The sequence below is a fragment of the Pleurodeles waltl genome, chromosome 5, assembly GCF_031143425.1.
Source record: "Pleurodeles waltl isolate 20211129_DDA chromosome 5, aPleWal1.hap1.20221129, whole genome shotgun sequence".
NCBI lineage: Eukaryota > Metazoa > Chordata > Amphibia > Caudata > Salamandridae > Pleurodeles > Pleurodeles waltl.
The window spans coordinates 1,503,626,817-1,503,651,928 of record NC_090444.1 but is presented as its reverse complement, the minus strand read 5'-3'; the positions used below and the strand labels follow the sequence as shown (position 1 = coordinate 1,503,651,928).

Below are 25,112 nucleotides of genomic sequence, written 5' to 3'. Positions count from 1 at the left end.
CGTAAAATAAACTAAGAAAAGATATTTTTCTATACAAAACCTATTGGCTGGATTTGTCTCGGAGTGTGTATACCTCATTTATTGTCTATGTGTATGTACAACAAATGCTTAACACTACTCCTTGGATAAGCCTACTGCTCGACCACACTACCACAAAATAGAGCATTAGTATTATCTCTTTTTGCCACTATCTTACCTCTAAGGGGAACCCTTGGACTCTGTGCATGCTATTCCTTACTTTGAAATAGCACATACAGAGCCAACTTCCTACACACAGCCTGAGGTATAAATGTAAGGACCCTGTGAGTATGCTGCTGTTGTAAGCCAGCAGCTAAGGGCTCCACCGCCATGGCAAACAGTAAAGCTGAGAGGGGATAACCTTGATGGTTGCCCCTCTACACTGGGAAGGGTGCGGATATAGTACGATTAACATGCAGATGGGCCGTAGGATGTTCATACAGGACCCCTATAAATTGTAGAAACTTGGTGCTCATTCCGAATTGGGCCAGCAACGAAAATAGATAGGACCACTACAAGGAGTCAAACACCTTGGTGGCATCTAGAAAGACCGCAGTGGCCTTGTTAAGTGGGTGGACAGTCTTTGCTACCGTAAAGTAGATGCATAAATTATGATCTGCAGACCTTCCCGGTATGAATCCAGATTGGTCTTGGTGAGTAATGAGGGGCAGCAGAGGGAGCAACCTCGAGACAATCCGTTTGGCCAGAATTTTGTTGTCAATATTGATCATTGAGAGTGGGTGGTATGAGTCGCATCAGTGTAAGTCTTTACCAGGCTTCGGGATGGTCACGGTCAGTGCCTCCCTCAATGATGGAGGGAGTACTCCCGCTGCCATAGATGCAGCATACATGTCAAGGAGATAGGATGCTAAGAGTACAGCATATTCCTTATAAAAGGCAGCTGTAAGGCCATCAAGGCCAGGTGCCTTTTCTCCGTGCATTCCCTGGATTGAATAATATCATCAACCGTGAACAGGGCATCTAGATAGCTTCTGTGACCATCATCCAGCCACAGGAGCTGGAGTGTGTCAAAGTAGTCAGCGTAGGTCTCTATAGTGACCTTGTGAGACATGGACTAAAGCGAGGTAAAGAAGGCAACCATTGTTTGCTGGACCGCCTCCCTACCTACATGAAGATTTGCTTGATGACCTTCGAGTTCAACCACGTTGTCACTAGTCCAGGGCCTACGCAGCAGGTTTGCGAGAGTTCTATTGGCCCAGTCTCCCTCGCCATAATGACAGGCCAGTGCCTCACACCCCAGATAGCACACCTTGCGCTGTGCCACCTCCTCAAATCTGTCTATCTTCACTCTAATCTGCTCAAGAGTGGACTGGTCCTCTGTCAAATCACATTGGTATTGAAGGTCTCGTAGTTCTGCCTCAAGCGAGATAAGTTCACAATGCAGCATCCAAAGGATCCCAAATTGTTTTGTAATGCAGACTCCCCTGATAGCTACCTTAAACACCTCCCAAAGGTTGGAGCGAGACTGAACAGAGTACTTATTACAGTTGAAGTAATCGACTATGGTTTCTCTGATTTCTGCCTGGAAGACCTAGTCCCTGAGAGCACCGCTGGGGAGACGCAAAGAGAACAATCGCTGTAAGCCGCCAGGGATGTGCAATTCAAGAAAAACAGGAGCATGGTCAGAAAGCATGCACGGGCAGTCCACAACTTGGTAAGTCCAAGAGTCCACATCCTGAGTTGCAAGCCAAAAGTCAATGCATGAACAAGTGTTACATGTTGTCATGATACAGGCGCCTTCCCTGCCGAGTGCGTGTTTGGAGCGCCAAAGGACAATTATGTGATTGTCTGTCATGAGTGAATGCAGCAGTGCGGATGCATTATGGTGTGGTTGTCTGGTCACACTACTGCAGTCTGCCACAGGCTCTAGCACAGTATTAAAGTCGCCACCCCACAGAAGAGCTCCTGGATTCAACATGCCAGCCAAGAGCCAGACCTCAGCAAAAGAGTCTGGGCAGTCCGAGTTGGACCATACACTGATAGCAGCCGGTATGGGCGGTCGCAGAGCATGCCAGCTAGAAGCACGGAACCCCCCAGAGGAAAACACAGCACTGTCCTGAGGCACCAGGGGAGTCCTGTCCAAATGATGATTGCTACCCCTCAGGCATAATTGGTGTAGAGTGCCACATGGCACTCACCAAATTATCCAGCCCTCAGCCGCCATCTTGCTATTGGCAGTGAGGTGCAGTTCCTGAAGTAGACAGATGTTCACCTTATGCAGTGCATGTATGCAGCTACCAATCTGACTTTGCACGCATCATTGAGGCCTTGTATATTCCAAGCTAAACAAATAAGATTAGTCATGGCCAGGATGGCAGAGGGATTGCATGAGCAAATGCATCAGTGGTAGGTTGACAGCGCAAGGCGATCCAGTGAGTCTGACTACCACTGGGGGAGGAATGTGGCAGATACTGCAGAGGCAATAAGCAGGAAGTGGATTCCTGACAGATAAGAAATACCCAACAAGCTTAATATGAACTGTTAATTTGAGAATTCGTGGAGTGGTGCTGAATTGGCAGGGAGAGGAAAAGGGAAAGGTACCACAAGATTTAACAGTAGGAAACAACAATATTTTCCCAACATTCGACCTTCCTCCCACATTGGCCCCCCAATTAGGCCAAAGCTTCCCATCCCTCCCACTGAACATTACCAAGTTAAAGATTATAAAGAGAAGACATGAACTCATTCTTTATGGGCAAACTGGAGGCCAGACAACTCCTAGCCACATCATAGTCAGATGGCGAGAGTGACAGCACGTGCATGGCCGAGGCCCAGCGAAGCAGATCCCCACTCTTGAGTCAGAGGGGAAAGTAAAATATAACAACCCTCCCCAATGTTCAATCAGGGATGAAAGTGCCCAATGCAAAGGCTCACCATAGACGAGTAGGCCACAGCTCTCAGTCAGCTACAGAATTTTGCGCCACCGGAGACCGCCCAGCACGGCTTTTGGAATGGTTTTAACATACTGAACAACCTCCTTCAGATCAGTAAGGTAGTGTATTTTTACTAAAAGAAAGATTCAGAGTTTGGCCATGTACAGAAGTGAGTATTTTGCATTAGTCAGTCAGTCAGAAAACTTTATTCAGCATAATGCCATAAAAGTGCACGTGCATATATATGTTTCACCATAAAAATACAATACTTATTACATAATTATAAAAGCAAATAGCTTCAATCTGATGATTTACAAGGATTATAAAATCACATTATAAAATCACAACATGTCCCTTAACCCTTCTAAATCGAAAAAATATTAGTTAATACTTATAAAATCATATACATCAATAAAACAGTATTTAAAATTGCATTAACAAGTGGTCACATCAACTAATTCATATCGATTTCTAATAGCAATAGCTGATTTGATAAAGCTTAAAATGGAACTACACATATGTTTGGATGAGAGGCTTTGAATACCAATCAAACCTTCTTTGTGAGAAAGAGTGTGTAAGTTGCGCAAAATCGGTAATATAAAAGTTTTCCTAGGAACTGAGTAAAGTGAACAAAATAAAATAAAGTGGCAAGTGCTTTGTTTTTCGAGATGTTATCACAAGGGCATGGTGGTAATGTTTTTACCCACACACATTTTGTTGGAAACGCCACTCTAAAATTAATCATGTTGAATCTTAACAATACAAGTAAGGAATATAAGGAGGGAAACGGAAACCAAACAAAATAGGGTTCTAAAGAGTTTGAAAATGAAATTTGTACATATAACTCAAATGATCTCAATTTCTCTGCCGCTTGATATCTAAGATTCATACCATACTCCTTATAGCGGAATTTAACAATTTCCTTTGCATTAGCAGGCATAAGCTCCGGGTTAAGATACATGAACTCCAAGTCCAAATTTCGGAAACAGGTTTGAATAAAATTTAACCATGGAATTTTATTGTGGTTTGCTAATGAAGAGCAGTCTTTTACACAGTCCTGTGTTAAAGTGGCCGCCGGGGTTGACCATACTTTTATCCATAGCAAAAGAGGGGCAATATCTATCAGAACAGTAATGTAACCAATTCCCAGCACCTCATGGCATATAATATTCGCTACATTCTTGGGTACCATTAGTAGTCGATGGAGAAATTGATTCTCCGCCCGTTGTAGAATAATTGAACTGGTATATCCCCAAAGGCCCCCCCCATAAATTGCCGCCGACACACATTTGGATTTGTAGAGCGTAATGATCTGATGAACTGGTCTATGCCCTAGTCTACGAGCAAAACGGAAAATAGCTTCAACATTTCTTTCCATTTGTAAAAGCTTAAAATTCAAATGGGGTTTCGATGACAAAGAGGAACTTAGGTACAAACCTAGGTAACAAAAATCTTTCACCTTTGTTAGGGTGTTCCTCCCATTTTAAAACATTTAGTACGTGTATTTCTAGGACCACAGATCATAAAGTGACTTTTTAAAATTAACTTTCATATCAAGATCTTGTGTATACGTTAAAAAAAGGTCCAGAAGGGTCTTTAGGCCATTAGCTGTACAGGTTATTAAAACAGCATCGTCAGCATACAGTAAAATTGGCAATTGTCTAAAACTCATTCTTGGATAATCCTTACCATTTTGGGCTAAATAACTATACAAGCCATTAATATATAAAAATAAAAAAAACGGTGCCAGAGTACAGCCCTGTCTTACACCCCGATTGGATGCAAGGGGATGGGACCTTTCGCCATGTTGACCAAACTGAATTGAAATGGTAAGATCAGAGTATAAACGTTTGATCAGATCCAACAAATCTTTCTCAACCCCCATTGTATCCATTAGTGCCCAAAATGTCACTCTGTTCACCATGTCAAATGCACTGGATAGATCTGTAAAAGCTAAGTGGATAGATTCCCTTTTAGCAATAACATATTTGCTAAGAATAAGATGTAAGTTTAGGGCCTGATCCACTGTACCAAATCCAGGCCTAAACCCGTATTGAATTGGCGATAAGATGTTTGTACTTGCCACCCACTCCTCAAGCCAATTCAAAATTACACTCCCCAAGATCTTTGCCGTAGAGTCAATGAGAGAAATGGGTCTATAACAAAAGGGGTCAAGCCTATTACCTTTTTTAAATATCGGGACAATTATTGCTGTCAGCCATGATGAAGGAATAGCGCTTTGAATGGCACTATTCAAAACATTTGTGATTATCAGGACCCACAAATCAGGTAGAGATTTGAATAAGTCCACTGGTACCCCATTAGGGCCGGGGGCTTTCCCTAGTTTCATTTTGTTTATTGCTATAGCAACCTCATGTATCTCAAGTAAAATTCCACTGTTATTTGGAATGGGAGTAGCCAAACCCGGAGAGCCACGTAGCTCCATGCCATGATTAGGGTCATTTGTGGACTGAAATACAGATGAGAAATGTTCTACCTAAACCCACTCAGGTATCAGACAATCATCCTCCCTATTTTCTTGTCCTAAGAAGTATGGATGGTTAACCACCTTCCAAAATTGAGAGGGGTCCCTCAAATCCGTGGCTGCCATGAGATCTTCCCATGCTCTAATACGTATATAGTTCTTCCTATCCTCGGGGGAGGAGCCAAGATGGCGACCGGGAAGGACGCTTCGTAAAGCGCTCCGTCTCGGGCTCGCCTCCAAAACGATTGCGGGGCACCCTGGGGTCGCCAATATCCTCATACAGAGGAGTAACCCGCTCTAGGAGCCTCTCTCCCCTTGCTGACGGCCACGGGGGCGCTGGGGCGGCTGAGTGGAGGAGCCGCCGAGGGACAACATCGCCTCAGGACTGCGGCCGCCATTTTGCCTCGGCGCGAGGCTCGGAGCTCCGTCCCGGAGCCCCTGAGGTGAGGTGGGGGTGCGGCGGTGGGGGGATCCCGTTGCGGGAGGGCAGCGGACCTGCCTCGGGGCTCTCCCCCCCCCCCCCCCCCCTCTACCGCTGGACAACCCTCTCCACTGCCGTGGTGGGGAGGGGCGGTGGGACGGTGAAGCCGTGATTGGGGACCTTGGGCGGTTCCCCCCCCCTTGGCCTGCGTTCTGGCTGCAAGGCGTGCCCCCCCCCTTCGATTTAGGGGGGTCGCGCAGTAAAAGTCACGGGGCTGAACGGAGGAGCCGCCGAGGGACGACATCGCCTCAGGACTGCGGCCGCCATTTTGCCTCGGTGCGAGGATCGGAGCTCCGTCCCGGAGCCCCTGAGGTGAGGTGGGGGTGCGGCGGTGGGGGGATCCCGCTGCGGAAGGGCAGCGGACCTGCCTCGGGGCTCTCCCTCCCCCCCCCCTCTACCGCTGAACAACCCTCTCCACTGCCGTGGTGGGGAGGAGCGGAGGGGCAGTGAAGCCGTGATTGGGGACCTTTGGCGGTTCCCCCCCCCTTGGCCTGCGTTCCGCTGCAAGGCGTGCCCCCCCCTTCGACTTAGGGGGGTCGCGCAGTAAAAGTCACGGTGCGCATCTGGAGCCCTGGCGGTTTGCTCTACACGCCCCCCTGGTCACTCCTAGTGGCTCCTGCAATTCAGGAACGTCTGCGGGCTACGAGTGGGGCCCCCCCCGAAGTATATTATGACTCCACCATTCCCCCGGTAAGAGGAGCAGAACCCTGCATGGAAGCCCAATTGGAAGTGAGTGCATATGGCAATTGACCTTGTGAGGGTGGGGGACCCACGCCCAGGCCCTGAATCGTTGGAGCCGACATGATGGGCATATTGGATTGACTTCGGAGATCATCCCGCTATCCGCCGCCCCCCCGCTGGCGCCGGGTGAGGGACCTGGAAACGGGCAACCAAGCAGGAACTCATTTCGTGGAATATTAGGCAGTTTGTAATCCAAAAAACTTAAAGCGCATGACGGTGGGGATCCGTGAGTACACACAGCCCTCCATATCCGTCCAACCTGGGGCTCGAGGAGCTCATGTAAGCGCAGTAGAAACAGAGACCCATAAATCGAGTCAAAATGGCCGGGAGATCAAAATCAGCGAGGAATCAGGACCGGGGCACGCAGGGACCAGCGCCTGGGGACCAACAACCTACTCCTACCTTACAATCACTGGAATCTACACTTTTGGCCCATTCTACACAATTCGAGAGAGTACTCCAAGCAATTATGGACACTAAAATTTCATTAGAAAATAGAATAGATACGGTATCGCAAGATCTAAATATTCTTAGAGCGGACCACCGCAAATTATCCGAAAAAGTGAAGTCAACGGAAGAGACGCTAAATGACATGTGCCCCAAAGTAACGGACAACCAAAAACAAATTCTCCGCCTGGACCTAGAGGTAAAAACACTGCTGAGGAGAGCAGAAGAGGCGGAGGGAAGATCACGCCGCAACAACATACGGTTTCTTGGTCTCCCGGAAAAATCAATAGAACAAAACACAGAGATTCAACTGGAACAGTGGTTAGCCAAAGAGGTCCTGAACGGAGCCCCGTCGAAATTCTTCTCAGTAGAAAGAGCACACAGGACTCCCGGGCGCCCCCCAGTACCGGGCCAGTCCCCAAGACCGCTGATAGCCAGGTTCCTGAACTTTAGAGACCGGGATGCGATACTGCAACAATTCCGCAGCAATGGTCCATTTCAATATGAGGACTCCACTGTTCACGCTTACCCAGACTTCACTCAGGAAGTGCAAAGACAACGCAACTCCTTTGCTCAAATTAAGCAACGTCTCCGTGAACATGACATAAAGTATGCTCTGCTATTTCCCGCTAAATTAAGAGTACTAACAGATGAACGCACCCACGTGTTCACATCTCCGGAAGACGCTTGGACATGGCTACATGCCAAGGGGTTTGCCCAACCCCGAGAAGAAACCGGTATTAACGACAACTGGTCCACAGCATCCAATCGGAAACGCCCCAAAAGACGACCCGGGGGTCAACCTACGGAGAAACAGGCTGCGGAAGAGAGAGCCAGGGTCCTGAAGGAAACTCCCCTGCTGACACAAAATGCTTTTGAGACACTCAGAACCCATCCGGAGGAGGGTTCGGAATCGGATTCAATAAGCTCGGATTCCACACTGACGGGGTCGCTGAAAGGCCCAGAGATTACTCCCCGGACTGCGGACATACTCTGAACAACTGATGCTGACCCACCACCAGGGCGGGACCCGCTGCCACAGAAGGAGAACAGGATTGAATATTGTGTGTCCCGCCGACAGCGGCTGGATATATCGCTTGAAATTATGTATCCTTGTTTCTCTGCTTTCAGAGTCAACTCCTGTATTTAGCCTGCGTGTAATTGGAGGTGACGCGCAGCAGGGGAGGGTTGGCTTGCTGCGCCCCGGGGATGCCCCACACAACTTGCAGGCTGAATCTGCAGAAGGATGCGAGCCCCTATAATGAGCCGCACCCGGATAGTATTATAGCTCCCCCGCAGGCATCCACACGGACACTGCCTAGGTCGCACCTCTCTGGGGTGTGCGTTTGTTTTTTTGTTGGTTCACAGTTGGGGTTGGGATCCAGCTGGGGAGGGAGGGAGGGTAATTACCAGTTTGTACACCGCAGGTCTGCGCATAACACAAGACACATAGATGGAGGTTGGGGAACGGGCTGTAGTGGCGATGGGGAGGGGGAGGACTGCTTGGACCCCATCAGGGACCAGACTGTTAGATGCACCACTACGAAACAAACATGGCCCAGCAAACAGCCCACAACGTAAGCAAATATATCATAGTCACCTGGAATGTCAGGGGTCTAGGGAACCACAGAAAAAGGTCCAGGGTGCATGCAAGACTCAAACGCCAGGGCACACACATTGCAATTTTACAAGAAACCCACCTACTGGACCCAGACTTACAAGAACTGCGGAATAGATGGGGAGGTCAGATCGTAGGCACATCTTATTCAACCTTTGCGAGGGGGGTCCTGATATGGATGGCAGGGAGTGTTCCATTTCTTCTAACATCATACAGGATAGACCAGGGAGGTAGATACGTGGTGGTGGAGGGTAAATTAGACGGAAAACAATTGTCACTCATAGGAGTATACGCCCGAACACTGCGTTGCCTGTGTTCCTGAACACGCTCACCCCAGCTCTATTGACTAACCCTGCAGCACCTGCAATATGGGGTGGTGATTTCAATAATACGCCGGACCTGACATTGGATAGGTCAAGCCCCCCCACACATTCAGCGGCCAACAGACGCCCCGGGTGCCCACTGGTGACATGGGCCAGTGACATGGGTCTCTGCGATTTGTGGCGCATGAAGCACCCGCAGCGCAGAGAATACTCATTTTACTCAGTACCACACAAAGTATACACTAGGATAGATCTGCTATGGGGTACCCGGGACATTTGCACAGTAACCAACGGGATTGAATACTTAGCTAAGTCACTATCAGACCACTCACCGCTTAAAATAACTTTAGATTGGGGCAGGAGGCGACAAGCGATCCCAACCTGGAGATTACAAGTGGAAGCGTTGCAGGACCCTGCATTTAAAGACGCTTTGAGTACAGCGCTCAAGCAGTACTGGGAATTGAATGCTGGCACTACAAGCTTAAGAGCAGTAGAGTGGGACGCACATAAAGCAGTGACCCGCGGGCACTGCATTTCCACTACATGGGGGGTAAGACGCACACTCCATGCAGAGGTTACCAAACTGGAAAAGAAACTAAGAGCACTAGAAAACGCAGTGGCCCGCAGCGAAACACCATATACGTCATTAAAAGATGCGCGCGCAGAATACGCAGCTGCAGACGCCACACTACGCCTACATGACTACAAATATCACTTGACCAGATTACAAGCGGAAGGCGACAGATCGGGTAGGCTGCTCGCATGGCTCCTGCGGGAGGAACGGCAATGCCCCCCAATAGGGGCAATAGTGTTAGGCGTAGGCGCAATAGCAACCACACAGGATGAAATTAATGATGCGTTCAGGAAATACTACACACAGCTATACAGCACACGCACATCATGCACCCCCCAACAACTCGAGTCCTTTTTGGTGGAATCCTCTCTGCCCCAACTCACACAAAATGACAGGGAGACATTAGAGGCCCCCATCACATTAGGAGAACTAAATAAGGCTCTTGAACAACTACCTAGAAATAAAGCTCCAGGGGCAAACGGCCTGCCATCAGAATACTACTCCACTTTTGCAACACACCTGGTCGCACATCTCCTAAAAGTCATGGAAGAAGCAGAGATCAAGGGAAGTCTCCCCCCCACAATGAGAGAGGCAATGATAGTGGTCCTCCCGAAACAGGGGCGAGACCCCACTGACGTTAGGTCCTATAGACCCCTGTCTCTACTAAATCTAGATTGCAAACTACTTGGCAAAATACTAGCCAACAGGCTAGCTCCTCATATGCACACTTTAGTACACGAAGACCAGAATGGATTTATCCCAAAACGCAACACCTTTCTCAACATTCGTAGGCTACTAAGCGTAATGGGCGATACCCCCCCGAGTGCATCTGAGGAAGCAGTGATCTCGCTAGACATCTAAAAAGCATTCGACACACTAGAATGGGACTTCCTGTTTGCCACCATGCAGCGAATGGGCATAGGCCCAAAATTTATAAGATGGGTACGCATACTGTACACCAACCCGCAGGCCAGGGTGAAGACAGGAGGAGTCATATCAGAGAGCTTCCCAATTAGCAGGGGAACAAGGCAGGGCTGTCCCCTTTCCCCCCTGTTGTTCGCCCTGGCGATGGAACCACTGGCCGCGCGTGTCCGTGCAAAAACAGAAGAATGGGGGGTGGTAAGGAACGGCACATCCCACGTCATATCATTGTATGCAGATGATGCTTTGATCTATATACGCAGTGTTGGGGAGGCACTGCCCCCGGTGATGTCATTGCTACGCGAGTTTGGAGAGATATCGGGCTTGATAGTTAATTGGGGGAAATCCTGTATATTCCCACTGGTTGGCCGGTCCCCAGCGAGACGAGAGAACACTTCACCAGGCCCATTAAAATGGTGCTTCGACACATTCAAATATCTCGGGGTTAACGTCTATCACAGTGCTGAAGACCTCAGGGATGGCAACCTGGGGAGAGCGGTGACATCTATAAAGAGCTCATTGCGTTTCTGGAATAAATTACCGCTCTCACCATTGGGAAAAGTTGCCATAGCCAACATGCTAGTGCTGCCCAGGCTGCTATATCACTTCGCTGCCCTGCCCATCATAATTCCTAAAAGTTTCTTCAACAGTTTAAACTCTGCATTGGTGCAGCTGGTATGGGGTGATGGCAGAAGGCGAGTCGCACTCAACACACTATATCACCCAGTGGCGGCGGGTGGACTGGGAGCCCCTAACTTTGAGCTCTACTCTGCGGCAGCACAGCTGCAGTGGATCTCAAATTGGATTCATAACTCGGGGTCGGCGGAAGCTGCCTGGCTGGTAACCCGACTCCGGGGAGTCCCCCTGCTTGAGTGGCTCTCGAGCAAGCAAACTAAAAGCACATGCGCAAACCCATTGATGGCAGCAGCACATGCATACTGGAAGAAGTATATTCAAAAAGATGCCAAAAAAATTCCCTACTCACCTCTCATACCACTAGAACGAATCCCTGGATGGGTGACAACTGGTTCTCACCTATCCGCAACCTGGATAGAAGCGGGCATAAGCACGGTAGGAGAATGCTTCGAGGAAGGAAAACTAATGTCCTTCGAAGATATACAGGCCCTCACAGAGATCAGCCCAGGGCAATTTCTGACATACCACGCTATATGTCATGCAATTAGAGGTACATGGGGGCCCGGGGACGCTGAGCCAGATATCTCAATAAACCTACACCATATGCTGAGCTACGACACACGTGAAAAAGTAGTCTCAAATACATACAAACTACTAAATAAGCCCCCGGAGTCTAATCTGCAGAAAGCTCGAGAAAGGTGGAATGCCGTACTGCCTGACCCGATCACAGAGACAGAATGGTCAAAAGCCCTGAGCCACACACGCGAGGTCTCAAGGAACCCCAGATTCCGATACACACAATTGAATTACTTACATCAGACTTATTTAGCGCCAGCCAGAATTAAACGTATGTTCCCTGGATCGGACCCAACTTGCCCTAGATGTAAAACCCCAGCAGCACAGTTTTATCATATGGTCTGGGAGTGCCCGCAGGTAAGGGGGGAGTGGACCGCGCTGACCACTGCACTGTCGGAAATGACTGGCCTGGGCTTGGACGCGAACCCCAAATCCTGTCTACTTGGCCTCAGGACCAGAACAAAAAGGAGCATATTTATGCACAGATTCGTAGACCTGGCTTATGCAATGTACAAAAGACTAATAGCCATGAACTGGAAGGCCTCTAAGGCCCCTGACCATGGAGCTTGGCTCGCTCTTACGCTTCGCTGGACACGTGCTGAATATCAGGTACTAACGAAACTGGCGCGAGGTGGTCCTCGACACTCGGGCTGTGAAACCTGGGGCACATTGGTCTCCAAACTAGAAACAAAGAATGACGAAAAACCTCCCTGAATAGCAGTCAGACGCGATAACATAGACAATTGTAGGTTTCACCCCGGTTGCAATACCACAGTAATCATGAGTAGCGCACACACCTGCCAATGGTGCCTAAGCACAGATATAAATACACTGCACCCCCAAATACACACTAGCCAATTAATACACACAGCCCATCGTCCCCAACTAGTAAACTCAGGGTCTTCAGAAGTTAAGTTGCCCCTTCCCCCGCCCCCCGCTCTCTCCCGTCCATCTTAGGGTTCGCCCTGAACTAGAACTCTTGCAGGCATCGAAACCTCCGCACGAAAGATAGTATCAAACGCGCGAACTAGCAATGCCTGTAAGTACAGACATAAAAGCGCGGATCTAGCGGTGTACGAAAGTTATTGGTTGTTTGTTAAATCTAATAAATAAGCGCCCAGCAAACTATTGTAACTGTAAACATCCTATCACTGCTGCTAAATGGATGCATCGAAATGTTTGATTTTATTGAAAATTTAATAAAAATATGTTAAAAAAAAAATAGTTCTTCCTATCCTCAAGGACTGCCTTGTATCGGCCCCTAGCCTGTATGACTAAGTCACGGTTAAATGGAATAGTTTTAATAGCTATTTTTAAATCCCTGTGGGCAGCCGTAGAGGCCGAATTAAACCAGCGTTGAGGTTTTACACCTTTAGAGTGTTCAGCATACGTCAGTGCCTCGGAAATAGCACAACTTAAAGACTCATAGGCAGCTACAAGATGGACACAGACAGGTTGCAAAGACAGACAAATATTGATGTGGGCCTTGTTTTGTGTTATGAACTCCTCATGAAAGGTGTTTGAGTTTACTCTCTCCCACTTCATACGGGGGCCAAAATGTCTTTTAAAAACCACTTTCCCCTTACATTCTGTCCTAGGTAAAATTGCCCTAGTTTTAAGGGCTAGTTTTATACTCAAGGGATTATGGTCGCTGGCACAGTGGAATAGGATCTTGAAATCCACAATTTCCTGATGGAGTGAAGGGCAGGTAAGAATGAAGTCAATAATACTACCATTTGTGCTCCCAGTATAGATGGGTAATTCCCTTATCTGGGTATTTGTCTTATCCCTTGCGAAAATAAGGTCAAATTTATAAATAAGAGAATTCAGAGCATTACCTGAATTAGAGTGAATAAAATGTGTAAGTGACTCTCTACCATCTATAAGGGAGCCACATATATGGGGTAGTTCATAGTTACACAACCGAACATTGAAATCTCCAACCCAAATCATATCAAATTCCCGGTCCTGGAGTTTTCCTACAGAATCTATAAAATAGGTTAGTTCTGCGAGGCTTCCTGACAGGGCATTAGACGGAATGTTGTTATAAAAATTCAGAAGTAAAATATCCTTACACCCAGCCATTGATGATAAGACCACCATAAAAAAGGCAGAAGACCAAATCAAAGAGACCTCGATTTTGGGGAGTAATAAAGACACAAGTACCAAAAGCCCACCACTTGCTCTGCCCGCTATGGATAGAAGAGCAGGTTGAAACACGGAATAATATCCATCCAAATAAAAAGGAGCCATAGACCAAGTTTCTTGGAAACAAATAATATCATAAGTGGATACAAACTCCAACCATTCTTGGTTTCCCACTTTAGATCGGAGCCCTGCGATGTTCCAACTGATTAAGGATAGAGACTCAATACTTTCCTGGGACATATTCCCTGGCTCCTTATTTATAACAATGTCTGTTACATTCTGTAATAAAATAATTGATTCATCAGACCCTATTGATGATGCCGGAGATATATGCCCTCCCACCATCTCATTTTCATACAGAATACCAATTGGAGACACCTTCCCCTCCAATTGTCAATCATTAACATCAAGAGGTGACAGATTTTGATTACCTTCGAAATCAGGGGTGAAATTCCACGATGGTACCTTTAGCGGAACTACATTTGGTCCGTAAGGAACCTTCATGGAGGGAACTGATAGAACAGTTGGCGCATAAAAAAAACTTAGAGGGTGAATTTTGATCCCACCACCCCCTTTCGCACACAATGGCAGGGTCACCAGCAGATAGTTAACCACATGAGGGTTGGCAAAATTAAATCACTATACAATCCCCTTCATATGCTTTATTGGACAAACCTACCCACTTCACCCTTCTTGCCATAATAATTCTATTATTTAAATCATCTTGGCATCTACGTTTTCTCCTCATCCAGTGTGCACATTTCCTTATTAGAGCCAGAGTGTCTTCTTTCTGAGTACATTCAAGAGGGGGCACATTAGCTAAAACTAAAACATATGGCATACTGTCCGGCGGAAGCTGTAAAACCTCCATTGGAATGACGGATGATCTGGGCCTAGCGGCTATATCAGGTTTAAAAAAAGTAGTCATACTACCAGTCAGAGTAGGCAAGGGATCTTTAGGTAAATCCCCATGTTAGCCACGAGTAGTTTTACAGTGAGCCGAAGCTTGATCATAATCCATTAAGCAGTTAGCTTGCTGTAAATCTTTAGAATCTGACTTAGTTTCCAGGATAAAAGAAGCCACTGGATTTATACCAGTTTTTGTAGAGGGCTGTTGAGATAGAAATTTAAAAACAGTTTCTTGTAGCTGCTCGAATTTGGAGTTAATTAATAATGTTAATTTCTCCTCTAAAGCCACAAAAAGTGGTTTAAGGATTTGGTCCAAGTTGGGCAGAGAGTTGCCCTTTACGTTCCTGATGTTTAAGCCCAATTCTCCTGATGGTAAACTTGTCATGGGGAAATGATCAACCGGAGTGTCCAATAATGGAGAAATAGATTCCCTAGCCTTCGGCGCTTGTTTTAGCAGCTTGGTGCTTTTACGATGACCTACGGATTTCCTTTTTTTGGAAGGAGGAGAGATAGCAACTAAGGGGGTCATTCTGACCCTGGCAGTAATTACCGCCATGGCGGAGGTCAGCGGTAGCACCGCCAACAGGCTGGCGGTGCATCGCTGGGCATTCTGACCGCGGCGGTTCAGCCGCGGCAAGAAACGGAAAGTCGGCGGTGTCCCGCCGACTTTCCGCTGCCCTTGAGAATCCTCCATGGCGGCAGAGCGCGCTCCGCCGCCATGGGGATTCTGACACCCCCTACCGCCATCCAGTTCCTGGCGGGTCTCCCGCCGGGAACAGGATGGCGGTAGGGGGTGCCGCGGGGCCCCTGGGGGCCCCTGCAGTGCCCATGCCAATGGCATGGGCACTGCAGGGGCCCCCGTAAGAGGGCCCCAAAAAGAATTTCAGTGTCTGCCTAGCAGACACTGAAATTCGCGACGGGTGCAACTGCACCCGTCGCACCTTCCCACACCGCCGGCTCAATTCTGAGCCGGCGTCCTCGTGGGAAGGGTGTTTCCCGCTGGGCTGGCGGGCGGACTTTCGGCGGTCGCCCGCCAGCCCAGTGGGAAAGCCAGAATGACCGCCGCGGTCTTTCGGCGGGAGCCGCGTGGCGGGCGGCGACCGCCGTCCGCCGCGGTCAGAATCACCCCCTAAGTGTTCTATAGTGGCTCCATTGCATACATCAGGGGACTGTAGGGAGTACAGAGCGTTAATTTTATCTTTAGATTGAGGCAGACCAGAATTAGGATTGGCAGTTAAAGAATCAGTAGACAGTATATGAACCGTAGGCTCTAGAAGGATTCTTTGGGTTAAATTGTTGGCCACCCCAATCCTTTCTTCTACTTGACCAATTTCAGTTTCAGTGGCCCCAATAACTGTAGATAAATAACTAGTTATTGATGAATGAATGGGCACAGTATTTACTCCTTCAGCCCCGGATGTAGTGTTCTTCCTTTTGCCCATTGTATTCAGATAGTAATAGGGCAAGACCCCCCAAAATTAGCCAAAACAAATAAGGCACAAAGGTGCTATATAACGATTTGAAATACGTAGATAAATAAACTACTCAATTAGCAGGTCAAAATGTATGGCTTACTTCTCCACTCTTCCTTGGATACTGGTCACTGTACCTCCTGATTGGCAGGCCTCAGAGGGGGGCTTCCGGGTCCGCCCCTCTGCTGCTCTGGTCTCCCAGCTCCTGTTTGCGCGTCCCCTTTTGCATTAGTTTCCATGACGGAGAATTTAATGTAGGAAGTCCCTCCGAGCACCCTGGACTGCTACTGTAAAGTCCAGGAAGATCAAGATTGTGTTATCCTGGCAGTGTAGAGTTTGCTGCTCCCTGTCCAGGCACAGAACCATGTCGCAGTCCCGGTAATTAAGAAGGTGGGCAATGATTGGCCAGGCAGGTGCTCCAGTGGTAGGTCGCGGAACAAGGGAGCGCTCCATGATGAGCACACTGAAAAGGTCATCCTTAAATAGCTATCAGAGCATGGATTCAATGTAGTTTTCCATGCGGCCCATCGCTGTAGACTCTGGAACTCCAATGATCCTTATATTGCTCCTTAGCGTCAGCTCCTCAAAGTTTTCTTTTTTTACTGCAAATCAGTTCTAGGACTTTTTCTATCTTTAGTAGAATTTTCGTCGGTTGCATGTTGAACATCTTCAGCCTCTGAGGTGCGACGTTCAAGCTGGTCAAGTCGTTCATCATGTTTATTTACTCTGTCTTTTAGGCAATCAAATCTATACGTCAATAAATCTATTTTGGTGGCTTTGTTTCAGGTCCAAGAACATTGAATGGACTTCTGTGTCCTGCATGGAGCTAGCAGTCTGCACCTGCATGGGCCGGGCATCTTCGGGCTCCAGGTCAGCGGTGCGTGTCTGGCAGCACTGTCCGAAGGACAACTTTGATTGTTTAGAGTTTGATTTTCCCATCTCAGCTGGATGTGCTAGCAGGATGGGCCCAGGGAAAAATTACTCCAGTGGTCACCATCAAACTCGGGGCATCGAGACACCCCCGCAGAGTAGAGGGGGAAGAAGCCCACACTGCCAGGTGCGGAGTTCACTCAACACTTCGGTCAAGGCCCCATCTCATCCCAGGAAGGCCCTCTAGGGGGCACAAGCAAGCCGACCTGGGTACTCAGGGTACAGTTGTTGCCTCAGGGTACAGTTGTTGCCCCAGCGCACTCTCCAGTGGCGATAGTGTGATCAATGGCAGAGATAGGGGGGACCAGATGACCTGCCAGGCCCTGTACCTCCGGCGAGATCAGCACCCATCTGGAAGGGTTGTTTAGTAGATACACAGTGCTGTTCCTTCAACTGTGCAGGCTTCAGGCTCACTCCCCTCGATGTTTAGTCTTCAGGGCAGCCACAACAGGTGTGCAGAGGTAGTTCCAGGGACGGTGGGTCATTCCTCGTGCAGGAGAGGCCACCGAGGGGCAAACAAGCAGCTCAGCAGGCATCAGAGGAGAGGGGTGCAGGGCAATCCCGTTATCACAAGGGTCAGGACGCATCACACCCTGGAGGCCTTCGTGGGGAGCAAAAGCAGTCCAACCACTTCAGGGCCTTCAACTATAAACTGTTCTCTGGTGTCAGAAAGTCCAGTAGGGGGAGGCAGGGCAGCCACACACAGGTCTGAGGCAGAGGGGAAGATGTTGGTCTTGGTGGGCCACAACGACAAACCCTCTGCCCACAGCAACGAAAAAGACCAGCAGCAGGAGAAATCCCAGCCGCAGCCGCACTGGCACAGCAGACAGCCCTGCCATCACCCCCACCAGAGCCCACTCAACCCAGGTAAGCACTGTGTCTCCCCCTTGAGGGGTTGCAGGGCCCAGCGTGTCCTCTATCCCCTCACATTCTCCCCCAGCTGCACACGGGGCCGGCCTGGCTCCAACTTGCAATCTGCCAGCCAAGCAGCACTCAGGGGCTGCAGCCCCAGAAGGCAACCCGCCAGGTAGGCGCTGCTCCTCTCTCTGCCCTCCGAGGGTCCTCCCCACCTCCACCATCCACCCAGGGAGAACCTCAGCGCCACAGGTCCCCAGTTGCCTTCAGCAGCCATCGGGTCCGTCACACACGGCCTCAATGGCTTAGGCCCTCTCCACAATCACGAGCAGCTAGTCGCCATTACAAGGCTCCAGCAACAGCTTCACGGGGAGAGTTATGTGCATCTAGGGATTGAGGATGTGGGCATCTCCTGATGCCACCTTTTGAGATTAATTTTGGGTGGCTTATCGACTTCAGCCAGCAAAGCCTCACACAGTGGTGGCCATATTGCAGTCAGGCACTCTAGCGTCCCCCAGTTTCCCTGTTACTTTTTAAGGCTGAGGCAAGGATGAACTGGACTCATTAACCTCACTCCTGCTTGCCCGTGCTCTGCTGTTGCTAAAGTGATCTTGGGCTCATGCCAATTTTAAAAATACCTTTTTAAATATTTATTTTTTTCAAAAAAATATTTATTTTTTAAAAAATACCTTTTTGAAAAGTTTTGTGCCCTTCACTTGCATTGTCCTGGGTCTCACTCTGCCTGCTACTCGTCTCACACTGACAGGCTCAGGAGGAGCCAATCAGAAGATGGGCCGGGAGGAGCCTGATAGAGCTCCCTGCTTAATTAATGAAGGCTGTGGCGTGGACACACAGTATGTACACCACTGGTATGCCAAAGGCAAGACCATCTGTGCCCATTCGTGCCTGGACGGCGCCAGGGGCCAGACACCCTACTCTTTCTAGTTCCCGCAGGTTAGTTTAATCTTTTACCTGAACTTCACGCACTCAGAGTTTCCTCACAGCTTTATTGCTTAAATGAATGGGCCCCAGAAGAACTTAAGTTTAGTTGCAGGACCTGTGGCTTTAAGGCCTCTCCATCTGGGCCGATCAGCAGGTCACCTCTCCAACTCTTCAGACATCTACAACCCCATAAGGGCCACAGATTATAACCTTTACAGCATTACCTGCTGGTCCTTGGTTAAACACCATGCTGACATTTATGAATTTATTCACGACAATGCTCCATGTTTTTTTTTTTGGGGGGTTTATTTTTACTCAGAGAACTGGCTGGGCCAGTCCTCAGAGCTCAGTTGCAGAACTGCCTTGGCACTTCCCTCTGGCTACTACTTAAAGAACAAAACGAGTGGCAGAGGAGGTGGCATTGCCGTGATTTATAAAAACACGTACACCTATAGGCTTTCGCAATGCACCATCACGCACTGTGAAAGCACTTTTTAAAGTTTTTCCTGAGCAAAACCTTGTCTTTTCAGGACTGCTAAGTTACCCCCCCCCCAGCCCTTTCAAAGCCTTCAGTGAGGCATTAACACATTTTTATTACACTTCTGGTCATCAAATCAGCAAACTTCCACATCCTCTGGAACCTCAATCTCCATCTGGAGGCAGAACAGAGATGTCACCAATATTATTGATGACCTCACTGCTGTACAGTTAACTCAATCTGTTGAGGGGCTACACATTCTGAAGCTTACCTCTACTGACATGGTGTGTTTCCAATCTCAGGACCTTACAAGTTGCTGTACCCGTACCTATGCTCTGGATGATCATTTTATGGTCCCATTGTCCATTCACCTACCCCGCAGGGTGACTACACCAGTCTCTAAACTAATTCTCAAAATCCCTTGGCAAGTACTCAATCTTCCACAATTTGGCTAGTTTATCAAAGTCAGTTTCCCCCAGTGGCTCCCTAATGTTGAGACCGCAAATAGCACCTTCAAACTTTGACTTGCCTTCGCCTTAGATGTCATTATTTCAGTCACACAGGTCTCTGTGAAGAAGAGACTCACTGTCCCTTGGTTCAAAGAGGGCCTCATTGTGACTGAAAAGCACTGCAATGGCTTAGAATGCTCTTGAGGAGATGTGATGCTATTAATTGTGTTTGACCAATGACATTGTTTTTCACCACTGCGCATATTAGTTGCTCAATGTTCACCAGTAGCACATTATGGGGGTCATTCTGACCTCGGCGGTAAAAGGTGCTTACCGCCCGTCAGAAGACCGCCATAACACCGCCGCGGCCGTGGTAAACCCGCTACCTGAAAACCTCCAAAAACCCGACAACCACAAAAGTCCGCCACAGCCAAGGTCAGCGAAAAAATGGCGATGACCAAACCTCCACCGCCACGCCAACAGAAATACGCCCCTGCCATTACGACCCACGAATCCACGCGGCGGTCTTACAACCGCGGTATTCCATTGGCGGTACACACCGACGCGGTCAAAATACACACACCCTTACAAAACACAACCACATTGGACAATTTGAAATACACACACCTGAGACACATATACACACCACTCCCACACACCCAATACAATATAAAACACACACCCACATCACCCACAAACCCCTACGACCACAATTGCGAATCAAGGACTGAGAGAGACAGCACTGCTTAGAGTAGACCATCACACAGAGGCAAATCACAACATCACCCACACAATTACCACGCACAAAACACCATACACCACCACACACATCACACTCCACAACACATACAACTTCCCTCACCTAATCCACACCACCCCATGGCACCCCAAAGACACCCCTGGTTCTCTGACGCAGAACTCAGGGTCATGGTGGAGGAAATAGTACGTGTAGAGCCCCAGCTATTCGGGGCACAGGTGCAGCACAACACAATTGCTAGGAAGATGGAGCTATGGCAAAGGATAGTCGACAGGGTCAACGCGGTGAGACAGCATCCACGCAATCGGGAGGACATCAGGAAGCGGTGGAACGACCTACGGGGGAAGGTGCGTTCCATGGTATCAAGGCACAACATTGCAGTGCAGAAGACTGGTGGCAGACCCCCACCTACTCCCCCAGAATTCACAGCATGGGAGGAGGAAGTCTTGCACATCCTGCATCCTGAGGGCCTCGCAGGAGTATCTGGAGGAATGGACTCTGGTAAGTCAATTCCAACTACTACTCCCCACCCCCACCCCACCTGCATGCCAACACATACCCCCACCCTCACCCCCACCCCATCACACCAACTCCTTGCAAATGTCCCACCATCACAACCCACCCATCCCAACACCTAGACCTGCATGCGACCACAAAGCATGGACACCCATCACCAAAGCATGCCCACTTCACACACACATCACCCCCACAAGCCACCCTCACAAAAGCCCCCACAAGGGAATGCCTGCACTTGGGTACATGGACACCCACCCATCACACGAAATGCCACACACAGAAGCAATAACCATACCCTTATACCCCTGCAGGACCCGAACGCCACCACACCGCCACGGAGGGTACAGAGATGTCCATCCCACCCCCAGAAGAGGCCCTCAGCGATGACAGCAGCTCGGTCTCCCTGGACCCAGATGACCAGCCCGGACCATCGGGGACCTCTGGACAGTCGGTTCCCCACACACAGCCACAGGCTACAGCAGACCTAACCCCCTCTGGGAACACCAGCACAGCTCCCACCCAGCGGGCCCATGCCTCTGTCTCCAGGACACGTCAATCAGCGGTGTGTCCGCCACTACAGGGCACCCAGGTTGACCCACCACCACAACTACAACAGGGACCTGGGGGCAGTGGTAGTGGGCACACCGTCCAGGGGACAGAGGCTCTGAAAAGGGAAGGGAAAGTCACAATTCAGTTAAAAGGAAATGGGGGGAAACACTGAAAGTTGAGACGCAGGAGGCCTGAAGTAAATGTGAAATGGCGTGGGTGATTCTTACCTGTGTGCTACTGAAAATATTGTTGTATGACTGTATCCCTGTTGTCCGTGTCGTCCCCGTCGTCTTCCTCCTCTTCACTCTCCACAGGCTCCACAGCTGCTACAACACCACCATCTGGACCATCCTCCTGCACAAAAGGCACCTGGCATCGCAAAGCAAGATTGTGAAGCATACAGCAGGCCACGATGATATGGCACACCTTCTTTGGTGAGTACATTAGGGATCCACCTGTCATATGCAGGCACCTAAACCTGGCCTTCAGGAGCCCGAAGGTCCTTTCTATGATCCTCCAAGTTCGCCCATGGGCCTCATTGTACCGTTCCTCTGCCCTGGTCCGGGGATTCCTCACTGGGGTCAATAGCCAGGAGAGGTTGGGGTACCCAGAGTCACCTAATAACCACACACGGTGTCTCTGTAGCTGTTCCATCACATAAGGGATGCTGCTATTTCGCATAACATACGCGTCATGCACTGACCCAGGGAACTTGGCATTTACATGGGAGATGTACTGGTCAGCCAAACACACCACCTGGACATTCATTGAATGATAACTTTTTCTGTTTCTGTACACCTGCTCACTGTCTTTGGGGGGAACCAAAGCCACATGGGTCCCATCAATGGCACCAATGATGTTTGGGATATGTCCAAGGGCATAGAAATCACCCTTCACTGTAGCCAAATCATCCTCCTCAGGGAAAACAATGTAGCTCTGCATGTATTTCATCAGGGCAGACAACACTCTGGACAAAACCTTAGAAAACATAGGCTGAGACATCCCTGATGACATGGCCACTGTTGTCTGAAAAGACCCACTTGCTAAAAAATGGAGTACTGACAGAACCTGCACCAGAGGGGGAATCCCTGTGGGTTGGCGGATGGGGGACATCAGGTCTGGCTCCAGCTGGGCACACAGTTCATGTATAGTGGCTCTGTCAAGTCTGTATCGAAGTATAATATGTCGTTCTTCCATTGTCGACAGGTCCACCAGCGATCGGTACACAGGAGGATTCATCCTTCTCCTCGCAAGTCCCAGCGGATGGTGCCTAGGAAGGACAACATGGAGTACAGAGTCAAGCAACCCACAGGTTCGTTCACACAGCTTGCACAGTAAATGAATCGCAATGCAGTTAAAGGCGTGTATGAGTGGCAATGCACGGCCTAGGCCTGTGTGACGCAGTAGAAATTAAGCCATGTGGGCCTTTGAAATGGCGGCTGCCTGACCTGTGAAGTGTGACAATGGGATGTGAGGTCAATGCGCTGGCGTGGCACACCGTGGCGGTAGGCGGTCGAAGACCGCGGTGCAAAGCCCCACTGGTTAACATTGCACCCTATGGGTTTCAGGAGCCAATGACGATGTGCGCCGGCGGTCGTGGTACGCACCGCCGCGGTACGCACCGCTGTGGGCGTGACCGCCATTTTCTATCTGATTAATCACTCGAGACCTGATCATCCACAGGAGAGGACCTATACTGCAAGTACTGCTGTGACCTCGGTCTGGGAGATACTATGGCTGCTGCGACTGGAGAAAGGGCCCCTGCCTTCACTTCAGAAGAGTTGGAGAAACTTGTTGATGGGGTCCTCCCCCAGTATGCGCTACTCTACGGTCCTCCAGACCAACAGGTAAGTACACTGGGTGCACGTTGAATGGGCTATGCCTGTGTTGAGTGGGGTGGATGTAAGATGGTCGGGAGGGGAGCGAATGAGGAGTGCAACACACGACAGATGAGAACATGTGCCACATGGAAAGGTTGGGGAGGGGGGGCCACTCACATCTACCATGCAGAAAAGTGATGATATTTCCTTTCCCACCCTGTACATGTCAAATAGGTCAGCGCCCATCAGAAGATCGACAGTTGGCGTGCCATCGCCAAGGACGTCCGGGCCCTGGGGGTCCACAACAGACGGGGCGCCCACTGCCGAAAGAGGTGGGAGGACATCCGCCGCGGGACCAGGAAGACCGCTGAGTCTCTGCTGGGGATGGCCTCCCAACGTAGGAGGGGTGCCAGTCGTACCTTGACCCCCCTGATGTCCCGGATCCTGGTGGTGGCCTACCCCGATTTGGATGGGCGCGTGAGGACATCACAGCAGACACAAGGGGGTGAGTATCAGCACATTCTGCTATCTTTGCGCGCAGTGGAGGTGTCTGAGTTGGGGAGGAGGGCTGTGGGTAACTCTAGGCCAGGGCGCTTTCTGTAGGCTAGTCCCCTCCCTTAGGCATGGCCCTGTGCCCCCGCCCCCCACCTCTGTAGTGTGCCAAGTACAGCTATCCATGGTCCTGCATCACCCATGTGTGCATTTGTTGTCCATAGACCTGTAGGCCTAGTCACAAGTACTGAGTAGTGTACCCCGATTGCGCGGCGTAGTGCAGGGGGCTTCTGTGTCTGTCCTCTCCGACAACGGTGTTGCCAATGCATGCACTCAACCTGTCTTTATTTCTCCCCCCACCCATTTTTTTTTTCTTCCTGTGCATGTGTGCATTAGCATCATCAGGCGGAGGAGAATTGGCATCGGAGCACGAGGGAGCTGCAACTCACATGGCCCCGGAGGGCCATGCAACAGACTCCGAGTACACCAGTGAGACGGAGGGCGAGGGGAGCTCCACCACTGGGACCCGTGGAGACGTCAGCGACACCGACACGTCCTCGGAAGGGAGCTCCCTTGTGGTGGCGGCAACATCCGTGCCCACCGCCACAACAGGTACAGCCGCCACCCAGTGCACCAGCCCCGCCCTCCCAGCAGCCCCTCAGCCTACGCTCCGTGTCCGCTCGCCCAGGAAGGCGGGCATCTCCTTCGCCCCAGGCACCTCAGGCCCTGCCCCAGTTACCCCTGCTGCCCTCAGTGAGGAGGTCATTGACCTCCTCCAGACCATCATTGTTGGGCAGTCTACCCTTTTGAATGCCATCCAGGGTGTAGAAAGGGAGGTGCATCGGAGCAATGCATACCTGGAGGGCATTCATTCGGGGCAGGCTGCCCATCAGCGATCGTTCAACGCTCTGGCCTCAGCACTGACGGCAGCCATTGTCCCTGTTTCCAGCCTCCCTCTTCTAACTGCCTCTACCCAGTCCCAGTCTCCTGTTCCTCTGCCTATCCCATCCACACCATCAGACCAGCCTGCACACACCTCAACACCCAAGGGCAGCTCATCCAGACATAAGCACCACAGATC

General features: G+C 49.8%; 1 long non-coding RNA gene across 1 annotated transcript in view; it reads right to left on the bottom strand.

Moving 5' to 3' along the window:
* The window catches only part of LOC138296557 (uncharacterized), a 119,185-nt gene that overhangs the window by 24,191 nt on the left and 69,882 nt on the right, over positions 1–25,112 (bottom strand). Inside the window, exon 2 of the long non-coding RNA XR_011203859.1 lies at positions 2,914–3,045. This is a non-coding gene — a long non-coding RNA (uncharacterized lncRNA). The remainder of the gene's footprint in view (positions 1–2,913; positions 3,046–25,112) is intronic.